General features: G+C 42.5%; 1 protein-coding gene across 2 annotated transcripts in view; it reads left to right on the plus strand.

Moving 5' to 3' along the window:
• LOC130554797 (CUGBP Elav-like family member 5) overlaps window positions 1-25,335 on the plus strand; it is a 153,229-nt gene that overhangs the window by 74,504 nt on the left and 53,390 nt on the right. The gene's annotated exons all lie outside the window — the stretch shown is intronic.

A 25,335-nucleotide genomic window follows, 5' to 3' on the forward strand; every position in this document is an offset into this window, starting at 1 on the left:
ATCGAGGGTTTAGTCATTTGGCAGCCTATTCTGCTCGTGTAATTCTTTTCCGAGTGCAATTTTTGTTGTGTTTTTTTAGCATAATTCTAACATTATTTAGTAACGTTTGTGCTTGAGACTATTTGCAATGTTAGAAAAATAAACCTAATTCCAGGGCATGTTCTCTGCAAACAGCCCTTATTTTCCAGCACAATTATGCTTCTCAGGTATATTTATCTTGTTTTAAGGATGTTTAGATACTTTCTTCTGGAAAGCAAGACGAGAAAACTGATTAAGAAAATGATTTTTTGCACCCCAGCTGATTTTAAACGCATCTCGTGTGTACACCCCCCCGGGTGACTCTCTCTCTCTCTCTCTCTCTCTCTCTCTCTCTCTCTCTCTCTCTCTCTCTCCCCCTTCCTGATAGCTGTTGTGGGTATTAATTTTGGGAAAAGTGATTGTGTTATTGAGTGCAGATGTGTGCACAGATCCCTTCCCGCTTCTGTACATTAGCATAAGACTGTAAATGAAATAGTCATTAAATTTGGTGTTGTGATGGGGACCCCCAGTCTCTGTCTGCGTTTCCTAAATATAGAGGGTGGTAGGAGGGTGGGCTTGGATGCACAATCAATAAAACACTCAAGTGGGCTTTTTTTTCCACACATCTGTGTTTGTCAGGAGGTCGCAAGCCAACAGACGTATCGCAGTACCGCGTGTGTAGAAATGCTTTGTTGCGTGTCGAGAGGAGATGACATTTTAAAATGTGCCATCTTTTCTATATTATACATTTCTGGGCTGACATAATGCTAATATGTCAATCTTACTGACACAATCGCAGTAACACACATCTGAGTCTCTACTACAGATGTGTGCGCTGTGTGGCAATATACCGGTATTGACAATATTGATATTGTGCTAATGTTACAGGTTTAATTTAGCTCCAGTAGCATTGCACCCGTTTGAGATCTGGTTTAGGTTACCGGCGTTCTTTAAAAGAACTTCTTTCCTGTTCTGCAGAAGAAAGAAAACCAGACAGGTTTGAAATGACACGAGGGTGAATAAACGATGAGTAAATGATACACGGGGGAAGAGGCGAACGCTCCATCCCTGTCACCAAAAATCAAATTTGGTCCGTACGCCGCCATCTTTCAGAGCAAACAGCCCGTGTCTTTCCTAATGGTTCGGATGGACAAAAAGATTTGTGGCTAGAACGTTCTGTCACGGGGCCAAATTCGCTCTTTTCTGTCATAAACAGTGTTTATCTAGCGCCCGCCGCCCACGCCGAGGCAGAAAATAGAGGGATGTGTCTCAAATGCTGAAATGCTTTTAGCGGCCCGAACAAAAGAGCTTTCTCAGCGACGGGTCTCCAAATCTGAGCTCTGACAGGCCAAATGTGGCGGCGTTTAGAGATCTTTTGTGCTCGGATTTGATGCCTCGCTCTGTGGACATCTGAAGAGGAATAGACTCTAAAACAAAAGTGGTTAGAGAAAGAAAGTGTCTGATGTTTGAATGCAGCTTTTGAACTGCGGTGAGCTCTTCATTAGTGCTGTTCGTTAAGGGAACATCACAGTTAGTAGTGTTAGTGAATCATAAAGAAGCCCATTGTAGCTTTGCTCCAGGCTGACTCTCTGATATTGGCAGATCTTTGGGTTGTCTGGACAGAAGGAAAGCTCCTGTCAATATCTTATCAGGAAGATAAGAGCGATGAAGGACATTATCAGATTAACTTTGACTAATTCCTGCTTATTAACAGAGATTCAATTAGACGGTGATCTACAGTGGAAGGAAATGTTATCGGCTCTGTAAGCACATGCACGAAGATGCCAAATGCAGTGTTTTACAGATACAACAACTGCTCGTTTTGGAACTACGTCAATATTTTGGCTGTTCTAGTTATTCTGCATCTTTAAAGTCATAGTAACATTTGAAATAGTGTGCTATAGAGATGTTACTTGTGTAGATGATTGAGAACATACAAATTACTTTCTACATTTTCACAGTAGGCCTACATGCACACTTTTACATACAACGTACTAGGGATGTAACGATTCACTCAGCTCACGATGCGATGCGAGTCACGATTCTGATCTCACGATGCGATTTATTCACGATTTACTCACGATTTATTTTTACAAAATGAGTTGAAACAAATTAGAAATGAACAACTTCCCTTGCATTATTTCTTAAATGCTTCACGTTTCTTTGTATAATAAAATAATGTTTTATTTCAAATAACAAAACTAAACTGCAATTTTATAACAAATTAATAATAGAAAAACTCTCTTTAATATAAACAAACTAATACTGTCTGAGCTTTTCTTGGATTTTTTTGCATTTAAGAAATATCAGCATGTCCACGTTTAGATTTGCAGTGAAAATAGCGGCCCCTGCTGTTCAAAAAATGTATTGCGATTCAGTTCACACCTCAACCGATTTGAATCGTCACTCATTATAACCGATTTTCAACCGGCTCACGGTGAATCGTTACATCCCTACAACGTACACATATACACACATTCATATTTACAGTACATACACACCTATAGACAAACATGCACACTTATGCATACACAAACGAACAGTCATATATACTGTACATACATACATATACATATACACACAGTACATGCATACTACACACACATATACCGTCATATGGTGTGACATAGCAAAAAGTAGAAAACCAACTGTAAATAATTCATTATTTTATAATAATATTATTTATGTTTCTAATATGAAATAACAATGAAGATAAATCGCTCTTATGTTAGTTCTTTTCAAAAAATTTACACACATTTATTTGTCAACTACCCTCATACACATACATACACATTCACATTCATGTACATACACTTGGACACACACATATAGACATACATTTACACCTTTGCATACTGTACATTGTATACATACTCAAACAGCCTGTAAAGAAACACACACTAAATTGTTTGATCATTTGTTCATTTATGAGGAACCACGGAGAGGAGTTTTGATGTTTTAGTAGCTGGCTTTTGGCTGCTCTTGCCGTGAAACAGCTGCGTAAAAGAGTTCAAGCGATCAATAGATGGCCCGGTAAAACCACTCTGATTTCAAGACTTGAGAATGTACTCTGTAGTAAAATTGGTATTTTAATGATCCGTAGGTTCATCAAGAGATTAATGCTTCTCCTGTGGATGCTGCTGCTCTCCCAGTTCACGTTGGGCTACTTTACAGATGAGCAGTACACTATGTAGTGTGTTCCAGAAACAGCGTACTCTCTCACACCATTAAATACCACACACGCCACATTCTGGATAAATAAAGGATAAAAAAAGACCAGCTATCTGAAAGTCATATGCACCCCCCCCCCCTTAACCTGCTCTGCTATCATAAAGCGCAACACATAAAGGTTTGACCTTTACCATCCCGGCCTGATCATTAACCAAACGCCTCAATCGTCACGAGATGCTGTTGGTCTCCGAGCGGCAATAAAGAGTTGAGAAGCATCGATTACTGTTGTAATAGATCTGCACATTGTGAGGGGGCGGGGCTTGCTATGTTTCCTATATGCAATTATCCAGATGATATATGTTTGGTGTGTTTGCTGTGTGTCTCTGTGTAACGCTGTTGTGTTCACCTCATTTTGAGACTGAAAGTGTTGCAGTCACACTCTGGTGAAACTCTTTTCCAATGACCCGACTTTACAGGTATTACTCAGTTTAACCGTCCAGGGCTGGATGACAGTCACGAGAGCCCTGTTTCAATGATAAGAACATATTCAAAGTATACTGAATCAAAATGAAATATTCTAATCAACCAGACAATGTTATCATAACCTTGATTTCTAAATGGGAATCACTTTATTGTAAATCTGTAACAATGCAGATCGTTCTTGTTTTTAAACGGAATAGGCCTTTCAACATTTTTTATATTAACAAGATTGTTTCACATTAGGATTGTAAAATACTGGAGGAATTTTGAAACCATAGTTCACCAGAAAACAAAAATTGCTGTTAATTTACTCACCCTTTAGGCCATCTAAAAAGTAGGTGATAATACAGTAGGTCTCATTCAATAAATATGCATACGCACAAAATGTGTGTACAATCTTTTCTCGAACAAATCATGATTCACCTTAAACCTTCATACAATTTATTCTACATACACAACATTTTTATGCTGACCTCTGTGTGTATGGGCAACCGGATATTTTTGGAGCTTTACATATATATATATGTATATATATATATATATATATGTATGAATAGTATGGTTGCAAAATGAGATAACGCCGTTTTAATTTTGTTTTTCGAAAATCATGTTTTTTATTGTTATCATGTTTTTTTGAGGTGTTTTAAAGTGTTAGTTAGCTGTATTTTTTTATTATGGCTTAAATCAAATCAAATCAACTGCAGTTTGATTGATATTAATTGGAATGCACAATAAAAAAACATGATTTTTGAACAATTTTAAATCTAATTTTGGAACCAAACTCTTCATTATATGTGTATATATACACCATGTGCACAATTATTAGGCAATTTGTATGTTTGAGGATACCCCACCTCCACCTTGCTGGTGTCTGAGTCTACGTGGAGCTTTGTGTCCGTTACTGATCCGGCCATGGGCCCATCCATCTGGTCCGTCAAGAGTCACTCTTGTCTCATCAGTCCATAAAACCTTTGAAAAATCTGTCTTCAGATATTTTTTGGCCCAGTCTTGACGTTTCAATTTATGTTTCTTGTTCAATGGTGGTCGGGTTTCAGCCTTGCTTACCTTGGCCATGTCTTGGAGCACTGAGCACCTTGTACTTCTGGGCACTCCAGGTAGGTTGCAGTTCTGGAATATGACAGCACTGGAGGATAATGGGTTCCTGGTAGCTTCGCGTTTGATTCTTCTCAAATCTTTGGCAGTTCATTTGCGTCTTCTCAACATGTTTCTTGCGACCCTGTTGACTATTTGCAACAAAATGTTTGATGGTTCTGTGATCCCGCCCCAATATCTTAGCTATTTCAAGAGTGCTGCATCCCTCTGAAAGACATTTTACAATTTTTGACTTTTCAGAGTTAGTTAAATCTCTTTTTTGGCCCATTTCGCCTGCTGAAAAGAAGCTGCCTAATAATTATGGACACCTTGATATAGGGTGTTGATCTCCCTAGGCCACAATCTCCCTCATTGCACAAATACATATCACCTGGTATGCTTAAATCCAATAAGCATTCAAGTTTATACAGCTTGGAGTTGGAAAAATATGCATGAAAATGATGATGTGGTCAAAATACTCACTTGCCTAAAAATTCTGCACACCGTGTATATGAAGAGTTTGGTTACAAAATGAGATAACTCCGCTTTAAAAGATTTTCAAAAATCATGTTTTTTTTATTGTGAATTGCAATTAATATCAATCAAACTGCAGTTGGTTTGTTTTGATTTAAGTCATAATACAAATAAAAATACAGCTAACTAACACAATAAAACACAATAAAACGTCTTGGTTACGGATGTAACCTCGGTTCCCTGATGGAGGGAACGAGACGTTGTGTCAAGTCAAACCGACAGAATGGGGTTTGTCTCGAGAACCTATCATCTTCTAAGTATTTAGAAAAGGCCAATGAAAATTGGCGAATGAAATTTGCATGCCGGACTCCTCCCCGGATGTCCGGGTATAAGAGGGAAGCCGGCGTGCTCATTCATTCACCTTTGGTCTGAGGAGCCTTAAGCATCCTCCCCCGACCGCTGGGGTGGGCGGCCAGTGTTGTGGCATGAGGGACACAAAGTCTCGTTCCCTCCATCAGGGAACCGAGGTTACATCCGTAACCAAGACGTTCCCTTTCTGTCGGTCTCTCGACGTTGTGTCAAACCGACAGAATAGGGTTCCTATGTAAGACGCCACAGCGCTGAGCCGCGTCACAATGTCTAGCGGAGCGACGTTGACTGGCCTGGGCGAGTCAGACGAAGACGCTAACGCGAAATTATGACCATCCAGTGGAGAGGAAGGGGGACCCAGAGCTTTACCACAAAGTTGGGAAGCCCCTGCCACCGGCCGTCACGGGCGGCCTAGTTCTCTAAATGGCGAGAAGCCACCTGGCACCGTAAGGGCCACTGGGTAAGCATTATTCCCCCCCGGGGGAAAAACGCTGCAGAGACCACTACCTACCGTAGGGAGGAATTAGTGGAGACACCACATGGTCTCACCATCAGGGGAGAACTCATGGGAAAATGTGCGGACTGCAGGAGTTAACCGCAAGGTGGGAGTCCACCTAGGGAGGTCATGGGTTGCCGAGGTGGGAACCATTCATGAGGATACATCAGACGGAACAGCCCACGGAGGGGGGGTTACCACGTCTGGAGCACTAGGTCCGGTTAGAGCTATGTGGGAGATAACTCAACTGTTCCCCGGCCTAAGGGGGCAGGGCTGCTCTGCCCAGCCTGCCCCGAGGAAGGTGCTAGTGATGGATAAAATGCCTGTTCTTTACCCAGTGGGGAAAAGAGGGGAGGCGTAATAGCCGCTGATCCCCCTAAGGAATGGGGAAGGGCTTTCGCAGGCGTACTCCCTACCGGCTGCCGGTCCTACACCTTGCCAGGATGCGGGCTGACACCGGTTCCGCGCATAGGTATTAGAACCTCACGGAGTTGTTGGGCATAGCCCAACCCGCAGCTCTGCAGATGTCTGCTAGTGAGGCGCCCTGAGCCAGTGCCCATGAGGAGTGACCTCACTCCCAACGGGCAGGGGCGAATTGAGATCGGTATGCCCTAATGAGGGCATCCACGATCCAGTGCGCCAGCCTCTGTTTGGAGACAGCCCTCCCTTCTGCTGACCTCCGAACAGACAAAGAGCTGCTCAGAGCTTCTGGGCTCTGCGTGTGATCCAAGTAGAGGTGCAGTGCGTGTACTGGACACAACACGGAAAGGTTGGGTCTTCCTCCCCGGTGGGGAGCGCCTGCAGGTTCACCACCTGGTCTCTCGGGAGAGTGGTGGGAACTTTGGGCACGTGGCCGGGGCGGGGTCTCAAGATAATGTGAGAATCCCGGGCCCGAGTTCTAGTCAATCTGTGGACACGGAGGTTGCTTGCAGATTCCCTACCCTCTTGGAGGTGAGCGCCATCAGGAAAGCCGTCTTTATCAAGAGTGAGAAAGAGCGGCAACTCCGAGAGGCTCGAAGGGGGCGGGGCCTCTTGAGGCCCGCCACCTAGGTCGCAAGAGGGTACGGAGCACGGATAAGGTGGTCACCCTCTTGCGCCCCTTAGGAACCTAATGACCAGGTCGTGCTGTCCCAGAGGCTACCCAGCACTTGGGTCATGATGAGCGGCCGTAGCGGCTACATAGACTCCCAGTGTGGAGGGGGAGAGGTTACTCCCCAGTCTCTCTTGAGGAAGGGACAGCTCATGCCTAACCGCGCAACTCCGCGGGTCTTCTCGCCGAGAAGAGCACCAGGACGAGAAGAGGCGCCACCTATAAGCGTATAGACGCCCAGTGGCCGAGGCCCTAGCCTGAGTGACGTCCCAACCAGACCGGGGGTGGGTCACTCAGGATCTCCTCGTCCCGTCCAGACATGGAGACCAGGTTCCGCCTGGGATGCCGTAACGTGCCCCTTCCCCTGGGGAAGAAGTTCGCCAGGGGGAGCAGCCAGGGAGGAGTTGTTGTCAGAGCCTTAGCTCCGAGAACCAAGTCCTGGTTAGGCCAAGGGGCGTAACTAGTACCACTTGATGCCCCTCTTCCCTGGCCTTGCAAAGGACCTGTGCAATGAGGCTTACTGGGGGGAAGGCGTACTTCCGCTTGTCCCGCGGCCAGCTGTGCGCAAGGGCATCCGTGCCAAGGGTTGCCTCGGACAGGGAGTACCAAAGCGGACAATGGGTGGAGTCTGGGGAGGCAACAGGACCACCTGTGCCTGGCCGAACTGCTCCCAAATGAGCCGGCTGCGCGGGGATGGAGTCGCCACTCTCCGCGAGGCGTCGACTGACGAGAGAGCGCATCGGCTGTCTGGTTCAGGACGCCTGGGATGTGTGTGGCTCGCAGGGAACTGATCACCTGCTGACTCCAGAGGAGGAGGCGCCGGGCGAGTCATGTTAGCTGCCGTGAGCGAATGCCAATGATATACGCCACAGCAGCTGTGCTGTCCGACCGGACCAGCACGTGCTTGCCCTGCACGAGAGGTAGTAGCCTCCTCAATGCAAGTAGCACAACCAACAACTCTAGGCAGTTGAAATGCCAACGCAGGCGGGTGCCCGTCCACCGCCCCGACACTGCGTGCCCGTTGCACACGGCACCCCAACCCTGCAGGGAGGCATCCCTAAGGGGACCCCTGTCTGCAAGAAGGTCATGGGAGACCAGGGGGTTAGGGTGTGTCGGCAGAAAAGCGTGGTGACCATACGCCTGCTGCCGGTGTGCCACGCTCTCCAAGGAACTTGACTCTGTAGCCAGTGTTGGAGCGGTCGTATGTGCATCGACCCGAGGGGGACCACCCCCGCCGAGGATGCCATGTATCCCAGGAGCCTCTGAAATTGTTTCAGGGGGACCGCTGACTGTCTGAGAGCTTCAGGCAGTTCAACACTGATCGGGCGCGCTAGTCAGTCGCACTGCCTCTGGGAGGCCGCGTGGGTGCGGGCTTCCTCGTCGCGGGTCTCGCGCCCCCCGCGGGGGGTGAGCGGGGCCGCTCATGAGGACAGAGTCGAGTTCCATACCGAGAAAGAGGACGCTCTGCACCGGGGAGAGCTTGCTCTTCTCAGTTGACCTGTAGCCCCACCGATCTAGGTGCCGGAGCACCAGGTCCCGGTGTGTACACAACAGATCTCGAGAGTGCGCCAAGCTGAGCCAGTCGTCGAGATAGTTTAGTACCCGCACACCTCCTTCCCTAAGGGAACATCCTAGCCTCTGACTGAGGTATATCGGATGCCCTGAAACTTGGCGGGCGTGAGGCGACTGGATCGTGTAGCCGAGACGGATCGTCTTCCCTAGCCAGCCCTGACAGTCTGGGAGGCCGGACAGGAGAGACGGGCATGGAGAGACAGGGCAGGATCCGTCCCTATCCGACTTCCCAGCGATGTGGCTGGGGTCGGGCCCAATGGGCCGCCTGAGTGGGGGGCGCCAGAGCTGGAGGGCGTCGAAGAGGTCCAGGGCTGCTGGGAAGCAGACAGTGCATGGGACTCGACGGCCGAGGCGGCCGAGTCGCAGCACGGAGGACTGCTTCTTTACTGTCGAGAACCCTCCGGGGGAGGCCGCGTGCGGGTCTCGCGCCCCCCGACGGGGGGTGAGCGGGGCCGCTGCGGCTCTACAGTAACACCAACCAGCCCCCCCTTGCAAGACGGGTGCATCGAGAAAGCGAACCTTCTCGGCGTTACTCATCTGCGCAAGGATCGGCCAGAGGAGTTTCTCATGGACCACAAGTGTGGACATCGTCCGATCCAGGGCCCGCGTGGTCACCTTGGTCGCCCGTAGAGCGCGGTCGGTGGCGGCGCGGAGTTCCTGCATAAGCGCTGGGTCGGTCTTACCCTCGTGGAGCTCTCTCAACGCCCTGGCCTGGTAGGAGCCATAGCGTGGAGAGAGGAGGCAGCTTGGTCCGCCGAAATGTAAGCTCTCGACACCAGAGATGCCGAGACCCCACATGCTTTGGATGGGAGTCTAGGTCAAGCCCCCCCAGGTGGCCGCCGCCTACGGGCACGAGTGCACCGCGGCGGCATACTCCACCTGGGGGACATCGACGTATCCTCTAGCTGTCTCAACCTCGAGGGAAGAGAGGGTGACAGAACTTTGTTTGATGTGAAATGTGCCGGAAAGGGGGCGTTCCAGGTCTTACTCAGTGCGGGCAGGACGTATCCACAACGTCTGCCCCAGCGTACTGGAAGCAGGCATTGTGTCCGTCCCCCTCCTCAATGAGTGTGTTGCACCCATGAGAACAGCGGGACAAGCCACGCTGGAGAAATTTGCTCTTTTAGAAAAGGAAATTTGCTCGAACACCTCCGGAACTGCCGAGACGCCCAGGGGAGAGTCACTGCAGGAAGGGACCGTCCGCTGTCCACGTCGTAGATTCCAGCAGCAAAATGATCACCAAAGATCGTAGAGAAGCTCATCAGATGTGCAGGCTCTGAAGAACAAAAGGTGAATGAATGAGCACGCCGGCTTCCCTCTTATACCCGGACATCCGCGGAGGAGTCCGGCATGCAAATTTCATTCGCCAATTTTCATTGGCCTTTTCTAAATACTCAGAAGATGATAGGTTCTCAAGACAAACCCTATTCTGTCAGTTTGACACAACGTCGAGAGACCGACAGAAAGGGAAACACGATAACATAAAAAAACAAGATTTTATATTGACTCTTCATATACACAGTATATGTATATGATTTTTTTTGAGCACCCACGTTAACTAGATCTGCATGCTTTTGGTGTTGTTTTATTGAAAGCTCTAAAAATGGAATTTTTAGTTCCTGCACCTGAAAAGTTCATAATGTGACGTGTCACGTTTATTGTCTCTTTTACACTGTGTCTACACCGGACGCGGCACGATGCGACGCGACACACGGCTTGTTCTAATGGGATTGTCGTGCCGCACCGCGCCACATCCGGTGTGTTAAATTATAATGGGTTCTAATGCGTTCTATTGTCTCTTGCGCATCCGGTGTAGACACGGTGTTAGTCACATGTCTTCACGTGATAGAAATTCACAGGTCAGAGCTCAACAAACTTGAACTTCGAAATAAAGCAAAATGCTATTTTTTTACATAAGCTTGCATTTCAGGTTGGCCACGTTCGCATGCGTATAAATGTAAGTCAATGAAAGTCTAGTGTGACTCTGGTGAACAGAACAGAACAGAACAGAACAGAACAGATTTGAATCTAATGTATGTACTGTATAGATGGTAGGTAATGTTGGTAATGTGAAAAGTGTCTTTCTCATCTTGCAGTGTGAGAATGAGCAGCGTTGAGTTGTGTGTGTGTGTGTGTGTGTGTGTGTGTGTGTGTGTGTGTGTGTGTGTGTGTGTGTGTGTGTGTGTGTGTGTGTGTGTTCTTCAGCTACATCAAAGGGAGATTGTATTATGATTCTTCCTCTCTCTTTCTTGCTTTCTCGCTCGCTCGCTTTCTCTCTCTCTCTCTCCGGCTGGCTGTGGCCCAATGTTTGATTTTCTGCTCTAGTTTTGAAGAGCCCTTATCTCTCCTCACCCTCTCTCTCTCTCTCTCTCTCTCTCTCTTTGAGCGGTGTCCTGATTCTCTAGGCCGTCTTTAGGGTTGATACCACTGAGAGAGAGAGAAAGACAGAAACACTGAAAGAGAGAGAGTGTGTTTTACACAGATTAGCTCAGTTCCAAAACCTTCTGAGCTTGCTTTGCACTGCCTACGCCGGCCGCAACATAAGAAAGCAGGATTGCTGATTGGTCACTTTTTGGACAGCAACTTACGATTGATTCCAACAGTTTGATGCCAGTACCGAGTCCATTTTATGTAAATTAAGAAATGATGTCTCATCAGTTTTTTCAATGAACTTGTCACAATGCATTATGGGTTTGCCTTATTTTTTACAAAGAATGTATGTGCATCTTACAGCCTCCGCATGATGTTTCGTAAGTGCTGACTAGGTAGGCACCCAACTAGGTTTTGAAACAAAACCTTTCTCGCTTTCTCTGTCGCTCTGTCTCTTTCACTCCTGGATGTGTTTCATTTTCTGGTGTTATTAAAGCGGTTCGGTGTGATACGTGAAGCCGGTTGAGTCTTGTTCTGAGCGTGTGATGCTAAATGAATCTCTTGGTGAAAGCCAGCGCTCTTTGTCTCTCTCAGCTTTGAAGTTCCTCCGTTTGACTGGCTGCTTCATCATTTATATCCAGTTCAGCGAGCTCAGAATACACTTTAATCACTGTACTTATTCACCTGCCTCACTTTTATTCTCATCCTCCTCTTTACTGAGTTTACTGTAGTGCCAAATTAATAAGGTCAAATAACAATTATATTCAATTAAAGTCAAATTAAAAAGGTGCAAAATACCCTTTTAATCTGTTACCTCAGAGTGTATAAGGTCAAAGCATTTTTGTATTTGCATCAAATCAAGTTTTTTAGCGTTTAAGTGTTTTAGGATGGTGACGTGAAGTGTAAACTTTGAAATGCGTGGAAGTGAAATCAGCACAGTTGTAATACTTGAGGGGAACAGTAAAAATGATGACTTCACGTTTTCAATAAACCTCTTTTTATCTCTACTTTCCTCGGAGAAGAGGCGAGAGATTTTAATATTTTCTTATACCTCACTTACAATTTCATCTCCTTTATACATCTTCCCCTCCTCTCCCGATTCATCCAAGCACGCGTTCTGTCTATGAATCGTTTTGTGCACAAAATCTGACTACACTCTTAAAAATAAAGGTGCTTCAAAAGGTTCTTCGATGCCACAGAAGAACCTTTTTGTCTAAATGGTTCCATAAAGAAGCTTTAACATCCGAAGTGGCGAAAAAAATGTTCTTCAGATTATGAAAAAGTAAGAAAGAGATGGTTCACTCTTAAAAATAAAGGTGCTTAAAAAGTTCTTCACAGTGATGCCACAGAAGAACCATTTTTGGTTCCACAAAGAACCATCAGTCAAAGGGTCTTTCTTACTTTTTTATAATCTGAAGAAGCTTTTTTCGCCACAGAGAACCTTTTGTAAAACAGAAAGGTTCTTCAGACGTTAAAGGTTCTTTATGGAACCAAAAGGTTCTTCTATGGCATCAAAGAACCTTTTGAAGCACCTTTTTTAAGAGTGTTTGACTGAATGGTTCTTTGTGGAACCAAAAATGGTTCTTCTATCTATGACATGGCTGTGAAGAACCTTTTAAGCACCTTTATTTTTAGAGGGGTCATATGACACGGCAAAAACGAATATTATGGTTTGTTTTAGAAGTAATGCAATGTGGATACACGATTTAAGGTTCAAAAACGCTGTATTTTCCACATACCGTGCATGTTTGTATCTCCTCTTTGCTCCGCCTCTCTGAAACACGCAGATTTTTATCAAAGCTCATGGCTCTGAAAAGCGAGGTGTGCTATGATTGGCCAGTTCACCAGTGCGTAGTGATTGGTCGAATACTGCAAGCGTGTGACGGAAATGTAACGTCTCTCACCATATTTGGAACATCAGGTTCCTCTTCAATTGTACTGACAGGTACGCCCACCTTACTTGCGTAAACATTTGGGCGGTCTTAGTCAAATCAGACCACCAACTGACGTAGATTTGTGGGGGTGTGGCTACACGAGGCGTTTCAGGCAGGTCTGGGTGAGCATTCGCTTTTAGATAGAATGCATCTTTTGTTCCCACACTTTCATTTTTGCAATTTTACGTGTCTAATACATGCAACTTATAACACACCAAAGACACAGAAAAACACGTATTCGCATCATATGACCCCTTTAAGAGTGTAGTTTGCATCCCCGTAACATACACGGCAACTTTTATTTTGCTTGCTCATTTTTCCTTTCATGAATCCATTCCGTAGGAAGTTTATTGGCCAGAATGCTTCTGGGCCGATGTAGATAAGCAATAGAGTGTCTGCTTCGGCCCATGTGATGGATGGCACGCGGAGGTGATGTGAGCCGAGAGGTCCGGCTGCGGTCATTAGCCGAGTCACGGAACAGATGACCTGACACATTATGGCTATAATAAAGAAAAGCTTCATTTTCTCAGCTATTGATCTACTATCAAATCAAATGGGCTGTTGGCTTTCTCAGACGTGCCCTCGGCCCGGCCCGCACCGGCGCTGGACGTGCTCGGGCCCGACTCGCACACAGGGGTGCGGCGAGAAAAACAGGGCCACCTATCACAGCTGTCCGTGAGCTGGTAATGGGTTTTTTTGGGAGAAGCAGTAATAGATGGAGGGAAATGGAGACTGGAGGGGAGGAGAGACATTACACAGCTTTACTGTTCATTTGGGAGCCATCCCCAAACTCCGGCATGCCACAGAAAGAGTCATCGAGTTGGAATACTAAACAGGCACTTTGGAAACCTTGATGAAAATCTCAGTATGTTTTCCTTGCATTCCTTCCGATTCATATTTTAGCGAGTGCTTTGTACATGCGGAGCTGGTTTGTTCAGCCAAGGAGACCCACCAGACAATTAAATCCATTTCTTTTGTTTCGGTTGATACTTTTTTAATCTTGATTAAATATTTGTTTTATTTAAATGACATTTCAAAGTGTTATTTACCCAATGTACAGCTAAGCAAAATCCAGGACAGGACAGGCCTCATAAATTCACGGCTGCAGATTTTTATCGCGACGTCAGGTCGATATACGTCTAAAAAGATTGTGCGCATTAAAAAAAGGGACGATGCTCGAAACCACCATTAAAATCTCATAATCGCCGCGCACACAAATGAGGACGGACATTAGTTACACGCTTGTTAAACTCTGACATTTTGTTCCCGTGTTTAAGGGTCAGCAGACTGAACGTTGGCTTTCTCACTCGCATGAAAGCTTTTCCATACTGCGCTTTGCGCTAGTGACGAAAACTGTGGCTAATTGTACGTTAAGATTGTATTAAAGTCCGCATCATAGATTTTGTTAGAGCGGTTTGATGTTCATTGTCTTGTGATGTATAGAATTGGACTGAGCTTGCTGAAACGTGAATGTGGATTAAGGATTGGTGGAGATCATTGGACGGTTATTGCTGTTTTAACAAGCCAAGAGTTTAAATGGAATGTACATGATTGTGTTATTCAGTTGAACTGTTCTGAACGCAGAGCATGATTTTATAGATTTACTCGACACGTCTCAGAAAGAAACACTCAGGTACATAAATGTACCTCGCACGCATCTACGGGATTTTAGAGCACCGCTTGTGTGTTTGACTTCTGCATCTTGACATGATTTGGTTGTATTTGTGTTTTGTCATAAAAATGTATATTCACCCTCATGTTGTTCAAAACCTTTTTCTGCAGGACACAAAAGAAGATATTTTGAGAAATGCCTCAGTGGTTTTGTGTTCATACAATGAAAGACAATGGGGTTCAATGTTGTTTGAATTCCAACATTCTTCAAATGATCTTCTTTTGTGTTCTCCTGAAGAAAGAAACTCATACAGGTTTCACACAAGAACGTGAATAAATGATGTAGCTGTAGTTCTATTATATATGTAGTGTTATAAATAATGTGCTTTAGTCGTATGTCTCAGTCCTTCTGTTCTCCAGTGTTGTGTCTGTAATATATTCCCGATGTGAGGGATCTGGGTCACTGTCACACATGACACGTTTTAACTGCTCTGTATATCTTATTATTTTATGTATATTAGAGTTTTAATAGGTTTTACATGTTGCCATTTTATCCCATTTTATTCCTCTTATTGATTTATGTGTGTATGTCTTGAATTTTTTTTACCAGGGCTGTGTTCAGCCCCGACAAAACGTTTTTTTACACCCTGTTGTGATGACGCAAGAGTTGAACTATGGCAGCTGAGAAGGCCATTCTTTGTGTTCTTTTTGAGAAGAGCCTGATGAAATCGGTATAAATACGTGTTTAATACTGCACAATACATCTCTTCTAATATCTTCAATTGTTGCGTATACCGAGCTGCAGCGGACACATTTGTAAACAACTTTACTTCCCATTGCGCGAGCTGTCTCTTTAACACCGCGTGGGTTATATACATGTTGCTGCTGATTGGGCCGACATTCTTGACACGCCCACCAAACAAGAGTTTGTTGCACAAACCCTGTTGCACACCGTTTCCAAGAAACGTGTCTTTCAACCAGGAAACCGTAGCAAAACGTTGCGCACAGGTTCGAGCTTGAACATGCCCCAGGTCTGTCTGTCATGTGACCACTCACATGACAGGATATGGCAGCAACCATTAAAAGGAGGCAACATGGCACAAGTGGTTTGCTTAGGTTAGCTCAAATGACTGTTGTGTGTGGAGCTTAATTTGGATTCTATTCACCGCTGGACACGTCACATTTAAACTTTTAGCCCGCTTGGACTTTTAGATCGTTTTAGGGTGTGGTATTACCCTGTTGAAAAAAACAGCATATGCCTGGGTAAGGTATGTTTTGATGCTGGTTTGACCAGCTTAAACCAGCATCAAAACATACCTAACCAGCATATGCTGTTTTTTTTCAACAGGTTATTCCATGCTTTTAACAGTCTTGAGTTTTAGTGTGTTGTTTTAAGTCTTTTGTGTTAAAGGCAAGAGAAGAAATGTTTATCATGTTTACACCATCTGTAGAGATGCAGAGGTTCTGCACCTATCTGTTTTCTTCTCATTTACCTTCAGAACGCAGCGCTGCAGGAAGCTGTGAAGCATTTATCTTCAGCTGAAGTCAAATAAAGTTTTCACTGAGGATAAATGACCTTCTGAGAGCGCCGGTTTGTGTTGTGTGCAGTAGTAGGTAAATCGAGACTATTGTGTCCTGAGCTAGCTGGTTTAAATAAATATATATATATATATATATATAGTATAAATATATATCTGTAATATAATGTAATTATATTGAAGAGTTTGGTTCCATGAGGATATTCTGATAAGGAGATAATAGGATATCTCCTTTATTGATGCATTTGCTTAGAACTATGATTATGGTATAGACACACTATATAATATATATTGTGGCATTCCAATTTAATATCAATCAAACTGCAGTTGTTTGTTTTGATTTAAGCCATAAAATCAAAAAATCCGCTAACTAACACAATAAACACAATAAAACATGCTAACATATATAAAAAACATCTCATTTTGGAACCAAGCTCTTCAATATATATATATAATATATATGATATATATATATATATATGTATATATAATATTATATATTTATTCACAAGCACAACAATGATGAATTTGTATGCAANGCCATTCCAGTCCAGTGTCTGTTGAATTTCAATAAAACCAAACAGCAATGTGAAAGGCTGACAGCATGACAAGAAAACTGTGATAAAAATCCAGGTTCTCACATAAAAAATTGTTTTTGAACTTTTCCTAAATACATGCAGAAATATTATTGTTTACTGTATTGCTTAAAAGTGAATATGAACCTTTTTTTTACTTGAGGTCTGAAAAAATACAAGGCATCTTTTATGTTGTTTTCAACTGTTTCTCCAGTTTCGTTTACTGCTGTTTTATTTTTTTCGTGGATGTATATATAATATTATATATTTATTCACAAGCACAACAATGATGAATTTGTATGCAAGTATGTAATGTATGAATTGTGTCACCCCAGCTAACACAGTTACGTTGTGACGACGTACCTGGACCGGACCTTATTCGTTGCGAGGACGTACCAAATAACGTTCCAACAACGTAACTCCCATATTCGGCGTGACATTGGACATTGCTGGGACGTGGTGATTACCTCCCGAAGACGTAAATGGAACGGACCATATTCGTCGCAGCAACGTACCAAATAACGTTTCTGAGTACGTCCCAACGACCAAACAGTTAAAATCGTTTTTATAATTTTATTTAAACACATCGTCCCTCACGTGGCGGATTAAATTAATCTGTGATTTAAAGATTCAATTTTATGCATAATTTGAATAATTTTCTAGTTAAATATGTATTATACAAAGTACAGTATATCGAATAATAATACTTAACACAGCACTGCAGCATCAGACATTTTATTTAGATACTAAAGTAAATGACATAAATAACCGAAGTCTTCAACACAATAGAGAGCAGATATAAACATTAAGCTTAACATTATATTCTTGTCTTCCCACATGTTTAGCGGGATGTCTGTTTTTTAGATACAACAATCAAAAGCTTCTTCTTCAGGGTCCGTTCATTTAAACGCGCCAAATCGATCGAAAATCACTCAAATATTTGTTTAGTCACACATCTGTAAGGTATAAAGTAAAGAAAGAATATTAATAATCCGCTAAAGTAATATATCATGCAGTGAGGTAAAACGAAATTACTGTTAATGTTTAATTGATGCGCATTTAATAAGCGTGCGCATTTAATAAATACAAACACAGTTTTAATTGTTGTACCTTATTAAACTCAGTTTAATAGCTTTGAAAAGTCTGAGTCACGGTGACCAAATGAAGACCAACTGGCGACGTCGTCAGAACGTACTGTGTTTGCTGGGACGCCATGGCAAATGATTTCTTTTAAGCGTGGTAAAGTTGCTATAATGCTTGACTTTTTGTGACTTATTGTCTTGAAGTTACAGTTGTTTTGTGTGTTGATTCTTGTTTGTAGATTTTATAGTTGACTTTGTCATGATTCAGCTGTTAGTGTGTTGATGTGGGTTAAACACACACACACTCTGTTGCTGTTGTTTTAAATAAAAAAATAAAAAACGCCCGCTGTCATCGCTTTTAAAAACAAACAGAGATGAAAGACTTTGCTTTAGAGATATTCCCAGCTGACTGCACACTGAGCAAACAAAACAGTGAATATGATGAAGGTGTAAACTTCCACTCCACCTGCGAGACGCTGCCGTTTGTAGGACAACTCCTTAGCATATTAGAAAAATATAACCCAGGGATAGAACAAAGTCTGTTTATCTGTTCAAGGAAAAAAGAAAGGGCTTTACGAGCAAGGAGGAGAAAGTGGTTTTGCGCGTTTAGGATTTGCTGTCCTCGCTGATGAGTCCCGCAGAAAAAAAGCGCTGCATTTGTTTGGGCCCTCAGTTGTGTCAATGTTTAAGCCTATTTACAGCTTTTAATCGGCTTAAAGCACCATTTCTCTCCCTCTCTCTTTCGTAATATCTCCCGCTCTCTCATTCGTTCTTGTTCTGAGTGAACATAAAGAAAACAACAGAGCATTTCTTAAAAAAAGGTTTTGTCTATTTGTTGTACCGATTGAATAATACTGAAAGAGCATTGCAGTGGTCCGACTGCTTTCAAGGTTTCATTTAGTGTTTATTGTTGTTATTTTTTCCCATTATTTACAATTTAACCCTCTTCAGCGTCTGGTCTGTAAAATGTATCGTTATAGATAAAGTAATGGTAACTAGAACAAATTAGATTGGAAAACCTGTTTTTTTGTGTGTGTGCTTTTGACTTTGTGTCTAGTCTGCTTTGATATTTTCACATCTAATGCAGTTTATATTCGTTCTAGTGTAGCGAGTCCAAATACTTGTTGCTGGTCATCTGTTTTCAATAATTGGTCTCTATCAAGTAAAAAAGATTCATATTAATCTAAGTCCACATCCACACGAAGCCAGAGCTTTCCCTATCCAATCTTTTTTTTCCTTTTCACGGCGTCATCTCAAGAAACATCTGCGTACACACGACACCGCTAAACCGACTCAAAACGATGTAGTACACATGCCAAATCAGTATGTGGCGCTGTAATTCTGCCACACAGAGATAAACTAAAGACGTGGAGCGTGCGCATAAACTTTGCGCGTTGGAATGATGACATCATCGTTTAAGATGTACACACGAAAATGCAAGGGTGGCGTTTTCAGATTTATCCACTCTGGGACCCGGTTTCAGGCTCCCAAAATGCCGGATCCTTGTGGACGAAACGCCGATACGATACAAAATCTTTACGTGTACAGCTATTCGCGTCTCCGTGTGGATGGCCTCTAAGAAGAGTTTCTCTGAAAGCCCTCCGTTCTTTCCAGGCGAGGTCATCTGAATTTCTTGGTCTTGGCTCCCTAGATCCAGAGTCATTTTAAAGGCCAAACTATTTCTAACAGAAGTTGAGAGTTGTCAGCACCACGGCCAGCGCCCGCAGACAGCATCCGTTTCTAAGCAGGCAGTAACAGAGACACCTATGTTGTGTTCAGGACCCCGGCCAGCTCCTGTGAAGCTGCCGTGTTTGTGCCCACAGCAGCAGATGTCTTTGAAGAGGTGAGGAGTTGACCAGATGGTTGTGCAGATGTATTCAGGGTCAGAGTTTTCTTTGACCTTCTTCTCAGATGTTTTTTTAAAGTCCGAACATGTTATCGCTCGGAGACGCTCGGTGATTCCGCATTCATAGTTCAGAGACTTCACAGAGTTCCCAGTTGTGTTTCATTGAAACTTCGACTCTGATGTTTCTTTTGAAAAACCTTGAGACGATTATTGACAAACAGCAAAAGTTTCTGTAGCTCATAAGTCACGGGTTTGATTTTCAGGTTGCACATGCTGAACAAAAGTATAGCTGCATTGTAAATGCACATGTTCATATTTGAGACTTCTTTGGTATTTAATGCAAGCACAGCTTAAGACATTGTCGAGACATTTTTTTCAGGCAGCTGATATGACTGTAGTCTTTACTGTTTTAAGCGTTTGTCAATAGTTGTATTATGTCTTTTTAAAACTTTTTAAATTTTAAATTCATTTTGAATCCTTTAATGACGACTCACATGAGAAATTCTTCACATGAGAAGCTCTTCTTCATCAGTTTACATAACTCCTGAAATATCAACACAAATGCTCTGAGCTTTAGCTCATCCACGTCTCAGATCTGTTAGCTAGAAAACACTTCTGTTGTAAGTGTGTCACAGAGAAACGGGAGGCACAATCCCGTGCGGTATTAGAGCGGGGCCGTGCGCTTCAGACGCAGCAGAGATGAAAGACACAGGTGAAGAGGAGCTGATGAGAATATGGAGGAGGAATCAGTAGCTAATTAACTTTTTGCTGCAATGAATCCTTTGAACTGTCATTGATGTCTAGACGCTTATGTAACCATATTTCCGTTACAGAAATGACATGACGGCTCAATTTACCTTTAAGAACGCCTCATACTGGGCCGGGCGGCTGTGCTGCGTGCTTTTCTCATACACACAAACCAATGCTGGCTCTCATCGCTGTGATGTGAGACAGTGAGATTAGAGTCATTAAACAATTCAGCCTTGAACTGAAGCAACTCGGGGAAATTCTGGAGGTGGGGGTGGTGTGTTTTACATGTGGGTTGTGTTAGGACATTTTGTGGAATAAAACATGATGAAGCTCCAAGAGAAGAAACAAATGGAGAGAGAGATGGGGAAAGAGAGAGAGAGTAAAAAGAAAGAAAAAATCTAAAAAAGATACGTTTAAAAATAAAAAAAGAATAAGAATAAAACATGACAGAAAAAGAAAGAAAAAGCAGAAAGGCAGACATAAAAACAGAAAGACAATCAGAAAAAGAAAGAAAAAAACAGAAAGTGACTGAAAAAGAAGGTAAGACAGACAGAAAATAAAGTAAAAACAGAAAGACAATCAGAAAAAGAAAGAAAAAAACAGAAAGTGACCAAAAAAGAAGGAAAGACGGACTAAAATAGAAAGATGGACAGAAAAAAAGGAAGGGCAGACAGAAAAAAGAAACAAAAACAGACAGACAGACGGACGGAAAACGAAAGAAAGAAAAAAACAGATAGACAGAGAGGAAAAAAAGAAAGGCAGACAGTAAAAGAAATATAAAACAAAAACAGACAGAGAAAGAAAGAAAAATAAAAAAGACAGACAGAAAAAGAAGGAAGGGCAGACAGAAAAAAACAGCCAGACAGAAAAAGAAAGAAAAAACAGATAGACAGGAAAAATAAAGGCTAACAGTAAAGGAAAGATAAAACAAATAACAGATAGAAAAAGACAGAAAAACAGATAGACAGACAGGAAAAGAAAGATAAAACAAAAACAGACAGAAAAAGAAAGATAAAACAAACAAAAACAGACAGAAAAAGAAAGATAAAACAAACAAAAACAGACAGAAAAAGAAAGATAAAACAAATAAAAACAGACAGAAAAAGAAAGATAAAACAAATAAAAACAGACAGGAAGAGAAAGATAAAACAAAAAACAGACAGAAAAAGAAAGATAAAACAAAGAACAGACAGAACAAGAAAAAAGAAAGACAGACAGGAAAATAAAGAAAAAAGAAAAACAGACAGGAAAAGAAAGAAAAAAGAAAGACAGACAGGAAAAGAAAGAAAAAAGAAAGACAGACAGGAAAAGAAAGATAAAACAAATAAACAGACAGAAAAAGACAAAAGACAGACAGACAGGAAAAGAAAGAAAAAAGAAAGAGAGACAGAAAAAGAAAAAGGAAAGACAGATAGGAAAGTAAAACAAAGAAAGAAAGACAGACAGGAAAAGAAAGAAAGACAGGAAAAGAAATTAAAACAAATAAACAGACAGAAAAATAATAAAGAAAGACAGACAGGAAAGGGAAAAAAAGAAAGACAGACAGAAAAAGAAAGACAGACAGACAGACAGGAAAAGAATGAAGAAAGACAGACAGGAAAATAAAGAAAAAAGAAAGACAGACAGAAAAAGAAGAAGGAAAAACAAACAGACTGACAGAAAAAGGAACAAGGAAAAATACAAAATAGAAAGAAAAAAAGAAAAAGTAAAAAACAGACAAAGAAATAAAGAGGAAAACTGGGCAAGAAAAGCATGGAAATGGGGAAAAAACTGAAAAAAGACAGATTGTAGAAAACAAGAAAGAAGGCAGACAGGCATAAAACAAAAGACAAAGCAAAAAGAAAGGATGGAATGAAAGAGGGAAGAAGAAAGAGGGGAAAACAGTGCAGAAATGTAACAGGAGGCACACATACTGGACAGGTAAGAATGTGGTGTGGGTACAGTGAATGAATGAAAACTCAAGAGTTAACATTGAGGTCATGGGGTTCGAGTGACACATGGATTGATCAAATAACCCCCAGACTCACTGCAGTCACGTTTGATAAGAGCATCTGCCAAATACATCCATGTAAATGTGTTCTTTAGCCAGTGGAGATGATGTGATTTCACCACGTTTACTGTACCGCATCAAATGTTTCCTAATCTGACAGCTGCAGCGCAGCATCTCTCTACATCTGTGTTCACTCTCTCTCTACATTTTCACATATTTAATCAGCACACGCCTCACGCTTTCGCCTAAATATAGGTCACCGCTCCGAACACACACACACGCGCGCACGCGCGGATCTGAAGTAGCTTATTACTCATACTTGGCGAGTACAGCAACATGACAGTATAGGTGATTTGTGTACGCTCAGGAAAAATCGAGGCACTTTAGTTGCATTATTGATGAAAATGAGTCCCTGCTGGTGTGTTCCAGTGATAAAGCTTCTGAATTAGAGGAAACAGATACGGCAGAATACTTCACCGGCACAGCGTGAACTTCCCCGGGAAAAAAACGGGGAATCGGGAACGGGTGAAATGAAGTGGCAAACGTGAGAGTGCTAGATGATGTACAGGATTCCGCCGAGGTTTATTGACAACATTATGCATCAGCCGAGCACAGAAACGGCGCTGTAATCCCCAGCCGTGAAACACTACAGCGCATCTAACAGCTGCCCGTCTTCAATTAACACGTCACGCTGCGGGCAAGATTTGCTTAAATGATATATCTGATATGTTTCTCTTTGTACTTTGCGTCTTTGGTTAGGTTACCCAGATATGAAAGTTCTTTCATCATTTACGCACCCTCGTGTCTTTCCAAACCTGAATGAGTTTCTTTTCTTCACAAAAGAAATTTTGAACCCTATTGATTTCTATTGTGTGAACACAAAGAGACACTTCTCGAAATATCTTCTTTTGTGTCGCAGGGTGAATAAATGAAGACGGATCTTTTATTTTGGGGCGAACTGTCCCTTTAAAGTTTTTTTATAACTTGCCTCCTTTTAAAGTAGTTACGAATTGCCACGAGGTTTTGTTTGAACACACCATTGTCCACATGTGAGCGACCTGCATCTCAGATTACCACGGCAACCCAGAGTTAGCGCCATCCCTGATGGGACTGCTGATCTCAGGCCAGATGGGAGCGTACAGTACGGTTAACACAGACCGCAGTGGGACCACTGATTTTCAATTTGCGTTCCATTAGGGATCAAACCACATCAGAGCAGAGAAACCCTCATTAGTGAGTCTCTCTGCAGTTTTCCCCTCACCCATATCCCATTCTCTGCCATTTCCATCATGCTTATCAACAACATGAAATAAGGGCTATTATCATAATTGCATACAAATGACGCTGTGGAATATTCACAACACAAACCTTTGAATCTCGTAAGCTGGAGCTCATTCAGGCCCCACCCCGTCCCAGTTGGCCTGCCAATGAAATTCTGGCTTTCATAAGGTCATTTGCATGCAGCGGACGTGACAAAGTCTTTGGGGGAGCTCGCGCCCGCTGATACGTCATTTATCTGCGTGCGCCATCCGATTTGCTGAAGGAATTATGCAAATCAGGCAATGGACCGAACACAACGAACAAATGTGCACTTTTAACAGCTCAATTCCCCAACTTGTCCAGACATAAAAAACAGACATTTTGTAATGTTAAAGGGACAGTTCTCCCAAAAATGAAAATTCCGTCAAGAATTCCTTACCCTCAAGTTGTTCCAAACCTGTATAAATTTCTTTGTTCTGTTGAACACAATAAAAGATATCTGGAAGAATGTTAACAACTGGGATTTTTGGGGCACCATTGACTACCATTAAAATGGTTGTCATAGTCGCCCCAGAACTGTTTATTTTTTAAATGCTTCCAAATATCATTCTTTGTGTTCAACCGAACAAAGAAATTCATACAGGTTTGGAACAACTTGAGGTTAAGGAATTCATGACAGAATTTTCATTTTAGCACGAACTATCCCTTTAAAGTACAGATGCATAGCAAATACACACAAGAATCTGTTATAACCTTAATATAAGCGGACCTATTTTTGAGCGTTGTATTGATTACTAAAACAAGTTCAGAACTTGAATGTTGAGTGTTTTAGCTTTCAAATGATGCGTTGAATTAGGGCTGCTCGATTATGACAAAAATTATAATCACTATTATTTTGGCCAATATTGAGATCCCGATTTTTTTTTACACGATGACTCATAAACTTGGCTTTTAAACTGTGAAGTCCACTGAAAAATAAATGTAAAAAATAGCACAGCTGAACCACTGTAAAGGAGGGGGTGCGCTGTGGATTTATACCACAAGAGAAGAGAGGATCCTTGCAAAATGGAATGCGGCACAATAATCGTTTTACCTCGATTCTTTTGTTTTGTAATTGCTGAAGGCCAAGATTACAATTATTTTCGATTAATTGCACAGAATTAATTGAAAACAAAGGTAATACAAAATGCAGGCACGCTAAAAAACACCCTTCCGGCCGGCCCAAAGTTTTAAATAAATACTACATTTAATTGACAGTAAATTATACTGCTGTTTGAAAGTTTAGGGTTACTTATTTATTCGTTATATATGCATTTTTCACTTTTTAGAATAATAGTGTATTTAATGACACAAATCAGACTTTTGGAATTATGCTGTGACTATAAAAATGTGTCCTTTGTTGTCACCACTGTTGTCACCCTTGTACCGGTCAAAAGTTTTGGGACACTTGAGTGAAATGTTTCTCGTTATTTTAAATAACTTTTCATTTTAATTATGTGCCCGGTTAACCGCGGTTACCACTAAATCCTGCTGAAACCGAGCTGGCTGCGATAATGCAAGGTATCGATTATTTTATTGATGCAGCTTGTCCGTGAAGCACGTCTCTGGGATCAGTAG

The sequence above is a fragment of the Triplophysa rosa genome, linkage group LG5 (assembly GCF_024868665.1).
Source record: "Triplophysa rosa linkage group LG5, Trosa_1v2, whole genome shotgun sequence".
Classification (NCBI taxonomy): Eukaryota; Metazoa; Chordata; class Actinopteri; order Cypriniformes; family Nemacheilidae; genus Triplophysa; species Triplophysa rosa.